This window comes from Castanea sativa, chromosome 5 (assembly GCF_040712315.1).
Source record: "Castanea sativa cultivar Marrone di Chiusa Pesio chromosome 5, ASM4071231v1".
In the NCBI taxonomy this organism is placed as follows: domain Eukaryota; kingdom Viridiplantae; phylum Streptophyta; class Magnoliopsida; order Fagales; family Fagaceae; genus Castanea; species Castanea sativa.
In genome coordinates, this window is record NC_134017.1 from 73,640,996 (window position 1) to 73,656,749 (window position 15,754).

The 15,754-nt window shown below is 42.7% G+C and overlaps 1 pseudogene; it reads right to left on the reverse strand.

Moving 5' to 3' along the window:
* Window positions 1-705: 705 nt before the first annotated feature.
* On the reverse strand, window positions 706-15,217 carry LOC142635776 (disease resistance protein Roq1-like; annotated as a pseudogene).
* Window positions 15,218-15,754: the final 537 nt, after the last annotated feature.

Consider the following 15,754-nt stretch of genomic DNA (forward strand, 5'->3'; position numbering starts at 1 on the left):
TCAGTGTGTGAGAGTGAGGGAGAGTGAGAGAGAGTCTGCTGTGTTAGAGAGAGAGGAGAGTTGTGCGAGAGGCGTTAAATTTGAAAAAAAAAACCCAAACTGAAATCGAGTCTTACAAACTCGGTTTCCTATTTTCCACGTGGCCAACCACGTCAGATCCAGATGGCCACGTCACATAAATCGAGTCTCTAAGACTCGATTTCTAGGTGGATGCCACCTGGACAAAACGCCACATCACACTCAAAAACCGAGTCTCAAAGACTCGATTTTTAGGCCTAAAATCGAGTCTCTGAGACTCGAAATGCTAGTAAATGATATAGTTTGGAAACCGGGCCTGCTAACTATATAGTTAGAAACTGAGAGTTATTTTGCTATTTTTGCCTACAAAAAGAAGAAAAGAAAAGAAAGAAAACAACTAGATTTACAATGGTAGGAAGAAAGATGATAACTTACAGGTAAAAGAAGAGAACAAAATTCTGTTTGAGATGGTAAAATCCTAGATTTCATAATGACCAATTAAAGCAACAGATACTCTCGATAGATTGTTACTTCTGCACTGCGGTTGCGGCTGCCCTGTAAGAATTTTCCCCAGTATACCAAACCGAAACCCATTTTCTCCACTTCCACGCTCACGGTAGCTATTTTTATCTCAACTTGATGGAATCCCTTCACATCACCAGAGCCGCAAAGGGGAAAATAGACCAGCTAAAGGTGATGCGATTCAAATTCAATACCATCCAAAACTCGACCAAAACTTTGTTGCCGTCCATCGACTTCAATTGAATAAAAGTTAATTTGAGATGGGTATCGATGACGCTCGCGGGGTACCAAAACAAGGCACAAAAGAATTCCCCTCCACGCATCGCACCCATTAAAAGGCCCCTGTATGTTCACTTTTTTTTGTTTTGAAAATTCGATTCACATTTGCGTAGTGATATGGATATCTTCGGAAACTCCAAGAAGTAACAAAGGAGCTATGAGGCTCTTCACATATTTTCACTTCTTTTAACCATGGCGGAATTTCACTTCCAGGAATAATAGAAGGTAATCTCCTCGCTAGTAGTTTATCACTTTGTCCCTGAAATATACAAAGTATGATATTGAGTAAAAAAAAACCAACACAAACGGACAGAGACAGATATATTTAGAAAACACTAGTTTACCTGAAGCACGTTAAAGCCACTTTGAATATTGTCAGCCAATTTGAAGCAATTGATACAGCTGAAACATAAACTAAAATAATTTGGCCTGAACATATTATTTTTTGGTCCTGACAATCTCTCCAGTGAGATACAATTGTTTACACTTATATATTGAACTTTTGACGGAAGATTCGGTAATGACCGAAGCCTTTTGCAACCATCCAAGTTGAGGAATCTTAGATTGATGAAGCCGAAAAAATTACCAGTAAGTTGCAAGCACTCCTCTCATCAAAGTAACACCTGCAAAAGATGAAAAAAGAGAACCTAAAAGAGAGCACCGGTGTGGTGCCAGCCAAAAACCCTCCGAAGGTCAAGTTAGAGCTTTTATTCTTCAACCCTAGAATGCCAGAGTTGAGATAATCGTGCGTACCTTGATATCTAGGGTTTCTGGGGTATTTATATTAGGTCGAATTGCCTTTCCTTTTAGGATACCACTTCCTTCTTGAGTTCTTTTCCATATAGGAATCTTCTTAAACGTGTGTTGCAAGAAGTTCAAGTGTGCACGCTGGCGTGGAGATAAAGCAAAAGTTGACTTAAACATATCAAGTGACATACAACCTAGAATCTGCAATTAATTAATATATGACAGATACTCAGTAAATTCAAACGTCCTATTCGCGTCACCTACAGTGTCGATCCGTCTTCATACTCTCCGTCCCTTCAAGTACAATGGAAATATCCGTCTCCTATTTTTATCCCCTACAGGTGCCCCCTTCAGTCCTTGGATCCGTCTTTGAAACTTGACGGATTCATGGAATGATTCATAAAGCAATGTATTGAGATAGGACGGTCTTAGTGTACCATGACGGAGGACACGTGGCCTGCATTTCTAGAGAAGGACACGTGGTCCTTATAGATTGGATGTTTCCCCAAAACGAGGCGTCGCTTCGTATTCTGTGCCCCTCGTTCTATAAAAGCCAGCCATTTCTCCCTTCATTTTCTCTTCCTATCAAAAATTTGTGAGCAGAGCGCCACCGTCATTACTACCGTCGTCTCTCATTAGAAGCCATCTAGATCCGGTATGTACTCCAAACCCTTATCCGTCTTTCTTTTTATTTTATTGTTTTACATATATATGCTATCTTTAGATTCGTCGGTGTCTTAGGTTATACCGTCATAAATGTAGGTAATGTCTAGTGCGTCAAGTAATCAGTCGTTTGTCCGCGACGGGGCGGGCTACGATAAGAGATTCCCGTCAGGTCCAAGAGATCCTGACACTTCAAGTGAAGAGAGGAATCTGTCTAGTGCCTCTTCTTCCCTAGATGGAGGTCTGGAGACGAAGAGTTCAGAGTCATCCAGTAGTAGCTTAGACGGTGTGGATCCCCCCGTTCAGTCAGTGATTGGCTCGGATGGTCTTAGGGAGTTCGTCATGCTCCCCCTTTGGACTGTAAAAGATTTTAGGTCGTCAATGACTGAATCCCATCTCAACACGCTTAGGACCAAGTATCAAATACTCGACAACATCCGTCTGCGTCTCCCCCATAAGTCTGAGAAGTGCTACTACAGAGGGATCGACGGTGTTGGGATTTATGAGCAAACCCTAAAGGCAGGGCTTAGGTTCCCTTTGAGCTCTCTCCACCGTCAACTACTTCAATACCTTGGCCTATCCATCACTCAGATCTCCCCAAATGCCTGGAGAGTGTTCATAGGCGTAGAAGTTTTGTACGGGGCCATGTCTGACGATTCTAAAAGGTTGACGGTGGAAGAATTCTTCCACTGTTATCGTCCGATGGAGATCGTCAAATCAAAAGGGATGTACAGTTTTGTAGCCAGGAGCCCGTTGTTAAGGCTCGTCAGTGATACACCGAACTCAAACAGAGACTGGAAGAGTAGGTACTTCTTTTTGGAAGGGGATGAATGGATGTGTCGTCCAGGGGATAGTACACATATGCTCGTCGACACTACATGGGGCATTATGCCTCCGTCGGGTATGCCATCACTCTAGTTTCCGCCTAATTGATCTTTGAAAGTCATTTTATTTTTTAAATTCTAACCGTCTTTTTTGCAGCTCGGGACCGTCCACAAGTTTCCTTAGAGCAGTGGAGTTTCCTAGAGAGGATTTTTAACAAGAAAAAGCTCCAGGAGAGAACGTGGGCACAACTCGTCACCCTTGACACTCTCCACTGGTACTGTGACGGTCCTGATCCTTCGTCCGCCACCCGTCGTTACGATACCAGAGTTAGGAAACGTAAGTTAGCTGTAATTCTCTCCGTCCTATCTGAGCATCGTCATTTTTACTTCTATTCACACCCGTCTTTGATTTGCAGAGATGGACGCTGCCAAGAGAAGAGCCTTCATCAAACAACAGGCAGCGAAGAAAAAATAAGAGGGTGGCCAAGCTAAGGGGACGGTTCCATCTCTTCCATCAAAACATAACCAACAAGAGAAGGTGGACCATCCTCCTAAGAAGCAGAAGACCACACCAGAGCCCGTCGTGGCGTTGGAGGCTGAGAAGGCACCCGTCAGGCATGGAAAGGGCAAGGGCTTGATGAAGGGTCCAGCTCCCACAGGAGAGAAAGCACCCGTCCTTTTTAGGGAAGACTCAAGCTACGCCCTGGGAAAGCTCTCATCCATCCTGACGGCTGACAACTATGAAGACCTCGGCAATCACGCGACGGAAGCGATGGGAGAGACGGGTCTCTTCAATGTTGCGCAGGTATTTATAAATCCGTCTAACTTTTGTTATGCTCATACTTATCCGTCATTTACACGGTGTTGTACTTTGCTCTCAGGCCATGCTGATGATGAAAGGATTATTGGGCCATTGCATCAATCACGAGACAGCAATGGACCGTCTAAGGAAGAAGAACAAGACGATGGAGGATGAGCTTCACGAGCTGAAGACCTACAAGATCAATATGGACAGAAAGCTCAAATGCTCGGAGCAAGTCAGAGGTGAGGTGGAGAAGGAGAATGAGCACTTGCGCGAAATTTTGAAGGACAAGGAGAAGGAATTGATGGACACAAAGACTAAACTCCATAATGCGAAGGAGATAGCCGTCCAGGAATATCGCGACTCCGACCTCCTTCTGACAGAGCTTGGGAGCTCCTTTGCTGACGGATTCGACGACGCCATCCGTCAGGTGAAGTCATCGTATCCTGATCTGGACGTATCCCATATTTCAATTGAAGCTCAAGGGCAAACACTTGCACAGTCCGTCCGTTCAGAAAGCACAGACGAAGTGTTTGCCGTCACTGCTCCAGCTGATGAAGGTGAAGCTCTTCCTCCAAGTCAACCAAACGATGGCCAGATGATTGAGAACTCTCCGCCAAAGAATGAGTAGTGATGCCTTTTTTTTTATCTGTAAAAATTCTTACCGTTGTAAGCGAACTTCGTTGAACCGTCGTTTGTAATTATACAATTTAACTTATCGAATCTTTTATTGCCTATTTGGTTGCTTATTATCCGTCGCACATTATATGCACGTTTATCTCATTTAGATAACCCGTCTAATGTGAAGAACTTTAGATGTCCGTCCTTTATTTGGGCTGGACTTCCAGATGTATTTTTTGAAACCCGTCCACTTTGTGGTTTTTGGATAAGTCGTTCACTTCGTGGATGTCGATTTTCATCTCTTAGGATGATCCATCCACTTTGTGATAGTCAATTTTCATCTTTGGGATGATTCGTCCACTTTGTGGATTTGTAGGATTTTCATCCTTTGGATGATCCGTCCACTTTGCGGACTTGAAGAATTTTCATCCTTTGGATGATCCGTCCACTTTGTGGATTTGTAGAATTTTCATCCTTTGGATGATCCGTCCACTTTGTGGACTTGAAGAATTTTCATCCTTTGGATGATCCGTCCACTTTGTGGACTTAAAGAATTTTCATCCTTTGGATGAACCGTCCACTTTGTGGACTAGTAGAATTTTCATCCGTTGGATGAACCGTCCACTTTGTGGACTTGAAGAATTTTCATCCTTTGGATGATCCGTCCACTTTGTGGAGTTGAAGAATTTTCATCCATTGGATGAACCGTCCACTTTGTGGACTTGTAGAATTTTCATCCGTTGGATGAACCGTCCACTTTGTGGACTGGTAAAATTTCCATCCGTTGGATGAACCGTCCACTTTGTGGACTTGTAGAATTTTCATCCATTGGATGAACCATCCACTTTGTGGACCTGAAGAATTTTTATCAACATGCATTTCATATTTTCTAAATAAAAACTCCTCTCATTATATCAGTTCAACAGACCAAATTGTTTATGGAAAAGAAAACTTGGGTTCTAATAAGTAAAAACTATGACTGTTTAAAATTAAACTGAAAATAAGGCGGTAGATATGTCTTATGACTGCTGCACTACTAGTAATACTTCTTCAGGTGCTCCGTGTTCCAGGGATGGCCTAATTTCCTTCCGTCTAACGTCTCCAAGTAGTACGTTCCTTTCCTATGCCATGAGATAATTCTGTACGGGCCTTCCCAGTTAGGACCCAGCTTTCCCAGGGATGCATCCTTCGTAGCGCCAAGCACTTTTCGTAATACCAGATCTCCCACCTTGAAGTCCCGGTGCCGGACCTTGGAGTTGTAGTGTTTTGCCATCATGTCTTGGTACCGCGCCAGTCTCTGTGCTGCTGCTGCCCTGACCTCATCTACAAGGTCAAGCTCTAGACGCAATGCTTCATTATTCTTGCTCTCGTCATAGCTTTCCACGCGGTAGCTCGTTAATCCCACTTCCGCCGGTATGAGGGCCTCAGCACCATACGCCAATCGAAACGGTGTCTCTCCTGTTGGCGTTCTTGTCGTTGTCCTGTACGCCCATAGTACACTTGGTAGTTCGTCCGGCCATATGCCCTTTGCCCCCTCGAGCCGGGTCTTGATAATCTTTAACAAGGACCGGTTCGTGACTTCAACTTGTCCGTTGGCCTGTGGGTGGGCGGGTGATGAGTAGTGATTCTTGATTCCCAGCTGAGAACAAAAGTCTCGGAATGCATCGTTGTCGAATTGCTTCCCATTGTCTGAAACGAGCACTCTTGGGATCCCATATCGGCAAATAATACTTCTCCATACAAAGCTGCGAATGTTTTTCTCCGTGATAGTAGCAAGAGCTTCTGCTTCCACCCACTTGGTGAAGTAGTCAATACCAACCACCAAGAACTTCAGTTGTCTTACCGCTATTGGAAATGGACCCATGATGTCCAATCCCCATTGCGCGAACGGCCATGGAGCCGTCATAGGTGTGAGTTCCTCCGTTGGCCGTCTAATGAGATTGCCAAAACATTGACACTTATCGCAAGCTCTAACGTACATATGGGCATCCTTTTGCATTGTCGGCCAGTAGTATCCTGTTCGGAGTAGCCTGTGCACCAGAGACCTTGATCTAGAGTGGTTTCCACAAATTCCTTCATGAACTTCCCTCATCACGTAGTCTGCTTCCTCCTGGCCAAGGCATCTTAGATACGGTCGGGAGAATCCTCTTTTGTAGAGGACGCCTTTAATCAGGATGAATCGGGCAGCCTTAACCTTCAATTTCCTTGCGTCTTCTTTGCTATCTGGCAGCTTGCCGTCCTTGAGGTACATCACAATTGGAACCGTCCAATCGTCTTTAGTGCTTACTTCCTGCATTCGAACGTTATCTAATAGCGATGAATGTTGGACGAAGGACAATACCTGTTCCGGGGCGATCATAGGTTCGGCCGAAGCAGCCTTTGCGAGTCGATCCGCCTCTTGGTTTTCTTCTCTTGGGATCTGAACTATCGTGAATTGGAGGTCACTCGTTCGACCCTTCACTTCCCCGAGGTACCTTCTCATTCGTTCATTCCTACAATCATAGCTCCCATTAACTTGACTGGCTACGATTTGAGAATCGGAGTAGACTACCGCCTTCCTAGCCCCAGCCGCTATTGCAAGCTCCAATCCTGCCACCAGGGCCTCATACTCTGCTTCGTTATTTGTAGTGGGGAACTCCAAACGGATCATGCATTCAATCTTATCTCCTTCCGGGGTGTGGAGTACGACCTCGATTCCTCCCGCATACTTGTTGGATGACCCGTCCGTGTGAATTCTCCATGCGGGCGTCTCTTCTGCCCCCTGCTCCTCAATTGCAGTGAATTCCGCAATGAAGTCTGCCAATATCTGTCCTTTTACAGCCGTTCGTGGCTGGTATTGGATATCGTATTCACTCAGCTCGATAGCCCACAAAGCCATCCGTCCTGCAGTTTCAGGATTGCTCATCGCTCTCCGCAAGGGCTGATCCATCAGGACTTTTATGGTATGTGCTTGAAAATAGGGTTTGAGTTTTCGAGCTGCAGTCACAAGAGCGAAAGCGAGTTTCTCCATCCGTGGGTATCTTTCTTCTACTCCTCTCAGTGCCCGGCTGATAAAGTACACGGGCTTTTGTATCTTCCCTTCCTCTCTGATCAGAGCTGCACTTACCGCTGCTGATGAGACGGCAAGGTACAGGAACAATTCCTCCCCTGGCGTGGACGGACTAAGCAATGGCGGGGCAGAAAGATATGCCTTCAACTCTTCAAATGCCCTTTGGCATTCGTCCGTCCATTCGAAAGATCTCCTTAGTGTTCTGAAGAAAGGGAGACACTTGTCCGTCGCTCTTGATACGAACCTGTTTAAGGCTGCTATCTTCCCTGTCAAGCTTTGCACTTCCTTCACCGTCCTCGGAGGAGACAGTTCCATAATCGCTTTGACTTTCTCTGGGTTGACTTCAATGCCCCGCTGGGACACCATGAATCCTAAGAATTTTCCAGCGGTTACTCCGAATGCGCATTTGCTTGGATTCAGCTTCATTTTATACGTCCGAAGAGTGTTGAAAGTCTCCTGGAGGTCCCTCAGATGATCAGACACCTTTGCGCTTTTCACCAACATATCATCTACGTAAACCTGGACGTTCCTGCCAATCTGGTGTGCGAACATTTTGTTCATTAGTCGTTGATACGTGGCTCCTGCGTTCTTGAGCCCGAACGGCATCACCTTGTAGCAAAAAAGCCCCTGGCTCGTCACAAATGATGTTTTCTCTTGATCTATCTTATCCAATTTAATTTGATTATACCCTGAGAAGGCGTCCATGAAGCTCAACAATTCATGTCTTGCAGTGGAGTCTACTAAGGTGTCAATGCGCGGGAGTGGGTAACTGTCTTTAGGGCATGCTTTATTCAGATCCGTGAAGTCAACACACATTCTCCACTTCCCGTTTGATTTCTTGACCATTACCACATTGGCCAGCCAATCAGGGTAGTACACCTCCCTTATGAAGTTTGCTTCTCGCAGCTTCTGCACTTCCTCTGCCATGGCTCGATCCCGTTCGAGGGCGAACACACGCTTCTTTTGTCGAACTGGAGAGAAAGAAGGTGATACGTTCAATTTGTGAACTATGATTGTTGGATCTATTCCCGGCATGTCGTCATGGCTCCATGCAAACACGTCTTGGTTTTCTTTGAGGAATAACAGGAGCGCATGTCGCACCATTTGGTTGACTGAGGTTCCGATCCTGGTGGTCCGGTCGGGCCTTGAATCATCCAGTCGTACCTCCTCCAATTCCTCCATAGGTTCTGCTACTGTCCTCCGTTCCTCGATGTTCATTGCCTATACATGGTCATCCATCTCCATCATGGCAACGTAACATTCCCGCGCAGCCACCTGATTTCCGCGCAGTTCTCCAACTCCATATTCGGTGGGAAACTTGATCATCAGATGGTAGGTAGAGGTGATAGCCTTCCAAGCATTGAGAGTGGGTCGTCCAAGTATGGCATTATATGCTGAGGAGCAATCAACCACGAGAAAGGAAACATCCTTGATTATTTGCTGCGGGTAGTCTCCTATCGTCACCGCCAACGTGACGGATCCTAAAGGATAGACCCGGGTTCCTCCAAAGCCAACGAGGGGCGAGCATGCCGGGATCAGGCGCTCTTTAGCAATCCCCATCTGCTGGAACGCGGGGTAGTAAAGGATATCTGCTGAGCTCCCATTGTCCACCAAAACTCGGTGGATGTTGAAGTCCCCTGCCTGTATGCTAACCACGAGCGCGTCGTCATGGGTGTGGTGAAGGCGTCGGGCCTCCTCTTCCGAAAACTCGATGCGGGAGCTGTTCCATCGTGTTCCTTCTGGTGAGGAGCTTGTCGACTAGACACTTTGAACCGTCTGTAAGTAAGTTTTTCGGGCCTTTTTGGATGACCCTGCAGAAATATTGCCCCCTACAATCATCCGTATATCTCCTACGGGTGGCCTGGGATGCTCATTTTCCCGTCTAGGATTCTGCTCCTGGGGTTGATCCGTTCTCTCCTTCCTTACGAACCTCTGCAACCTTCCTTGCCTAATAAGGGCCTCGATCTGTTGCTTCAAGTCATAACAGTCCGTCGTATCGTGGCCGTGATCGCGATGAAAACGGCAGTATCTATCTCTTGGCCTCTTGTTCGGATCTCCTTTCAACTTGCTCGGGAACGTCAAGGTTCCTTCATCTTTGATTTGCATTAACACTTGGTCAATTGGAACTGTGAGGGGGGTGAAGCATGTAAATCTTCCCGAAGGTGGTTTGGATCTCCGGTCTTCTCGTCGATCTCTAGTTCTTGCCATCTTTCGTCCGTTGTTCGGTTTCATATCTTCCTGTCTTTCCCTTTTCCTTGGCTTATAGTCCTCTCGAGCCAGCAAGGCATCATCGGCGTTCATGTACTTCGTCACCCTGTAAAACACGTCGGGCATAGTTTTCGGGTCATTTTTGCATAGAGAGAACAAGAACTTACCCTTTCGCAGCCCGTTCGTGAATGCTACCACAAGTATCTTGTCATCCGCCTCGTCTATCGAGAGGGCTTCCTTGTTAAAGCGGGTTATGTATGATCTCAAACTCTCGTCTTCTCGTTGCTTAATACTCAATATACACGCAATAGACCTCTTATGCCGATGACTTCCGATGAAGTGTGATACGAACTGTGCGCCCAATTCCTTAAAAATGCCAATGGAATTGGGTGTCAGTCTGCTGTACCAATCTCTCGCAGACCCTTTCAAAGTGGTGAGGAAAGCCCTGCACATGATTTCATCCGGCACACCCTGAAGATGCATTAATGTTCTGAAAGATTCCAAATGATCCAATGGGTCTTTAGATCCGTCGTAGTTCTCCACATAAGGCATGCGAAACTTTGGAGGAAGGGGGCATGAATTCACTAGCGCTGTGAAAGGCGAATCCGTTCTGTGGACTAGGTCATCCAGGTCACTGGATACCCGTCCTCTAAGGGCGTTCATCATCACATCCATACGTTCCCTCATCTCCTACATTTCGGTAGCTATGTGAGTCGGCAAAGTGTCTAAGACGGATGGTCGATTGGTTTCTTGCCGCTCAAGTCTAGTTGGAGCATTGCTGCCCTTAGGTCCTTTTGCGTTTCTTCCTTCCGGACTAGCACCCTCCTGGTCTTCCTCTGGTGCACTTGGGTGTGCGGTCTTTTGTCGCAACTGTTCTTCCAAATCATGATTCTGCTTGGTGAGGCGCTCAACCGCTGGTGCAAGCATTTGGACCTGCCTCTCTAGAGCTGTGGCGTGCGGTTCGTCGCCTTGATTGTTGTTTGTTGCCATCGATCGAGTGAGTACCATACAAATTTTCGTCTCAGGAATAGAGCGAAGCTGAAATAATCAAAAGATTTTCCCACAGACGGCGCCAACTGATGAAGCCGAAAAAATCACCAGTAAGTTGCAAGCACTCCTCTCACCAAAGCAACACCTGCAAAAGATGAAAAAAGAGGACCTAAAAGAGAGCACCGGTGTGATGCCGGCCAAAAACCCTTGAAGGTCAAGTTAGAGCTTTTATTCTTCAACCCTAGAATGCCAGATTTGAGATAATCGTGCGTACCTTGATATCTAGGGTTTCTGGGGTATTTATATTGGGTCAAATTGTCTTTCCTTTTAAGATACCACTTCCTTCTTGAGTTCTTTTCCATATAGGAATCTTCTCAAACGTGTGTTGCAAGAAGTTCAAGTGTGCACGCTGGCGTGGAGATAAAGCAAAAGTCGACTTAAACATATCAAGTGACATACAACCTAGAATCTGCAATTAATTAATATATGACGGATACTCAGTAAATTCAACCGTCCTATTCGCGTCACCTACAGTGTCGATCCGTCTTCATACTCTCCGTCCCTTCAAGTACAATGGAAATATCTGTCTCCTATTTTTATCCCCTACACAGATTAAAGAGATGAGAGATGCTTTCAGGAAGGGAAACGAAATCATTTCCACTTAGCCTTAACGCAACTAAATTGTATAAGCAGCCAATATTATTGGGAATTTCCAAAAGATGGCAGTCACTAAGATCCAAAATGCTTACACATATACAGAAACACAATAACATACGCATGAGATCAAACGAAAATGATGGCCATTGACATCCCCTAAAACACACGTTAATGAGCCTTTTAAGGAGAATAGTGGAAGGCAACTTTTTTATAGATGTACCACTCAAATCAAGACTCACCAGTCCTCCCATCTTCCCCAAGTCCTTTGGTAAGTAGACAATTTTTGAGCATCCAGAAAGATCAAGACAGATCAAATACGTCAAACTACAAATGGTGTTAAGAAGACACTTAAGATTTTTGCAATCTTCTAGTTTCAATGACCCAAGGGCAGTCAAACTTCCACTTGAAGATGGCAACATTTCTATTGTTGTTCCTTCTACAGAAAGATTTCTGAGACCTTTGAGATTACCTAGGTTGTCTGGCAGGTTGACAAATTTTGAGCATCCACAAAGATCAATTTTAGATAGTGACTTCAAACTACAAATAGTGCTTGGAAGAAACACAAAAATTTTGCAATCTTTTAGATTCAATAAATCAAGGTCAATCAAAGATTCAACTGATAAAGGCAGTTCCTTTATAGCTGTTCTACTCAAATTAAGCTCATTTAGACTTACAATATTCCCTAAGTACTCTGGCAATTTTTCAAATTTTGTGCATTTATAAAGATCAAGATTGCTAATCAATGTCAAACTACAAATGTTGTTGGGAAGACATTGTAGATTTTTGCAACCTCTCAAGATCAAAATATTAAGGCCAGTGAAACATTCAATAGATGAAGGTAATTCCGTAAAGGCAGTGCATTCCAAAAAAGTTTTTGTAAGCGCTTCATGTCTCCCAAAAATTCTGGAACTTTCTTGACTTTTGAACAATAAGAGAGGTTAAGAATTTTAAGCGATCCATTTCAAACTTGTATGGAAGAAAACTTAGTTCTTTGCACTGTTCTAGATCTAGAAGAGTAAGCTTTTTTAGATTCCCGATGGATGGGTGAAGCTGACATAAATTTGAACACTGTGCAAGAACTAATTTCTCAAGATTTGGCACCCCAGTAAAGTTCAGAAGACACCATAGTTCTTTGCACTGTTTTAGATCTAGAAGAATAAGCTTTTTCAGATTACCAATGGATGGGTGAAGCTGACGTAAATTTGAACACAATGCAAGAACTAATTTCTCAAGATTTGGGACTCCAGTGAAGTCGGGGCTTATAATAAGGTTCGATGAGCCAGCCAAATCGATAAACTTTAACTTTTCAAAATCCTATTAGAAGAAAATAAAATTTTTAGAACAATTAACTTCCTATTGTCTATTTAAAATATAATAATCAAATTAAAAATCAAATTTGTATGAAAATGCTTATTAACACTAACCTTCTTTCCTTCCCAAAGTATTACAATTTTGCTCCGCTGCAAACGAAGTTGAACAAGCTCATTTGGCTGGAAATAAGGCAACGATTTTGAAGGATAATCACTCCATTCAATAAATTTTAAATTATTAGAGAGTTGTGTGGGGACATGTAGAAGATTAATATTACGAACTCTCAGAAATTTAAGATTGGGCATCTTCCAAAAGGCGTTAGGGTTCCAAAGTGGCCTTTTTGTTTTTTTGATGATACGAAGCCTTGCCAAGATAGAGTCCTTTGGACCCATCCTTGAAGAGTAACCGACAGAGCTAACCATTGCCAAGATAGAGAGCTTAGGACCCACCCCTGAAGCTTAACCAACAGAGTAGACCCTTGCGGCCTCCAACATGCCTCTTTATCTTCATAACAAATACTTGTTTCCTTTGCTCCCCTGATATCTATGGCTTTAACATTTTTTGTTCCCTAATAATAAAAAAGGAATTTATGAATTGCAAAATATATTATTAGCATAACTTTTCATATTTCATTTTCGCTAAATAAGAAGAAATGGAAACAACTCAAGTAAATAACCTCTTACCGTATTGTTTTTCATCACATGATCAACGTCCTCATAAAGCGACAGTCTACTGCACTTCCCAAGCTCATCAAGGGAATCTTGCCAAAATTTGTTTCTACCCATTTCCTCTTAGTAAATTGTGCATACACAATTCATTATTAAATGAAATTTTCAAGAGAGATTTGTCAATGAGTTCCCTTATTCCAATTTTGGGAAAGAGGCCAAGATTATCTAGAATTTCTTCTACATAATCTTTCTTCTCATGATTAAAGAAGCATGCAATATGAAGGAATATTTCCTTCTCTGAGTGACCAAGTCCATCAAAACTTATTTGAAGTACTTTAATAACATCTCTCACAAAATCTCCTTTGAGCCTCTATAACGCACTTTTCCATTCAAGAGTACTTTTTCCAAACAAAAATAAACCCAAAACCTTGAGAGCTAAAGGAAGACCATCAACATAATTTAAAAACTCCTTTGACAATTCTAAATATTCATCTGGAATGTATTCTTTTTTAAAAGCTTTCAAACAAAAAAGATGAAGAGCATGTTTATAACCCATTGGTTTAACTTTATATATTTTATCCACTGCATGTGCCTTCGACAAATGTTTATCTCTTGTTGTTATGATAATTCTACTGCCCCGACCAAACCAGTTATGCTCTCTAGCTAACATTTTTAGCTGGTTTGGACCATCTGGTCCATTTACATCATCAAGAACAAGAAGAATCCTTTTGTGACATAACCTAGTCATGATTTTGCTAGATAGATCATGATCATCATCAAAATCCAAATGGTTTTCCTTCAAAAGTTTAAGAATAAGTTTTTTTTTGTAGGGCACGTAAATCATCCTTTTCAAAAACTCCCCTAACATCAGAAATAAAACAAGAATCTTCGAATTCTTCCAAACCGTTATCATAACCAAATCTAGCAAGAGTTGTCTTACCCATTCCACCCATTGCCCAAACCCCTATAAACCTAACATCATCAAATTGATCTAAAGCTAAAAGAGACTCCAATTCCATAGCTTGAGGGTATATTCCTACTAGGTCCTTAGTAAGTTCAGAGAATTTATATCTCACAGTATGCGATATCTGTCTCACAATGCATAGGATATCTTGTGTTTTAGGTCTGCAATGAATAAAGAACAATATGCATTGAGTTTGGGGCTTATAAAAAAAGTTCAAAAAAAAGTTTAAACATTTATTCAGATCTAAGGTTCAAAATGGAGTTTCATATATGAAGTGGGTCCATGTGAATATTAGAAAGAAATATATAAGACAAATTAGATTAAATGATGTCCGGCAAGATTGCCCACATGAATCAAAGCATCTCTCCATGTCTTCACCCTCTTCTCCTCGGAACGCTTTTCATGTGCATCAAATGCCTCCTCAAAAGTTCCTGTTTGTTTCCGTATATCAGTTAGATCCACATAGTGAAAAATAGGGAGAATTGTCATTCTCTGTTTCTTCTCACATTCAATGATCTTTGCAAGTTCATCAAGCACCAAGATGAACATGCATAGTTCTCTGAGAGAATGACAATAGCAAATCTAGATTCTTCTATTGCTTGCAACAGTTCTGGTGAAATAATTTTTCCCCTCTCAAGATTTTCACTATCTCTAAAGGTGACAATCCCTCTCTTTACCAAAGTTGTGTATAGGTGATCTGTGAATTTGTAGCGAGTGTCCTCACCTCTGAAACTGAGGAAGACATCATACTTCCTTCGGCTGGTAGAAGAAGTAGAAGAAGAATTGGGTAAAGGTAACAAGTTTGAACCCATTGAATCAAGATTTAGATCTGCGGGGAAAAAAAATCAATTAGAACTGAGGAAAATTGATAAGAAAAAAATTATGAAAGAAGAAAAACTATTTGATGAATTCCCTTCATCAGATGGGCCAAGCATGACCGTTTTTTTTTTTTTTTTTGGAATTTTATGAGCAAGCACAATTGAAGCTTCACGGTTCAGAACTCAGGGGAAGTGTTGGTATCGTAAGGCTAAATTGTGTAGTAGGGAAAGAGATAGGTTGTTGGGTTGTCTCTGGCTATTTTCTCTCGTTAAGTTGTGTAGTGTTTTGTTCAGAACTAAAGGGACGACAGTGGTACTGAACACGGAAAGTAGGGAACGGAAAAATTTTGGTAAGTTCAAGATTCCACTCATTTTTCAATTTTTGCTTTTTGTCAAATTTGAAACGAAAAATTAAACTGTCCTTTGGGTCCACTTTTTCTTTTTCTTTTTTCAATTTTTGTTTTCAGTTAATAACTCTAACAATAGAAGCTAGATAATACATAAGTTAAGTGGTTTGGTTTATATAAATTTTTTTTTTTTCTTGAATGAAGTTTTTCGTGTCATTAAAAAAAAAGTCATGAACATAGAAAAAGTGAAGGGCAAGGAAAAAAAA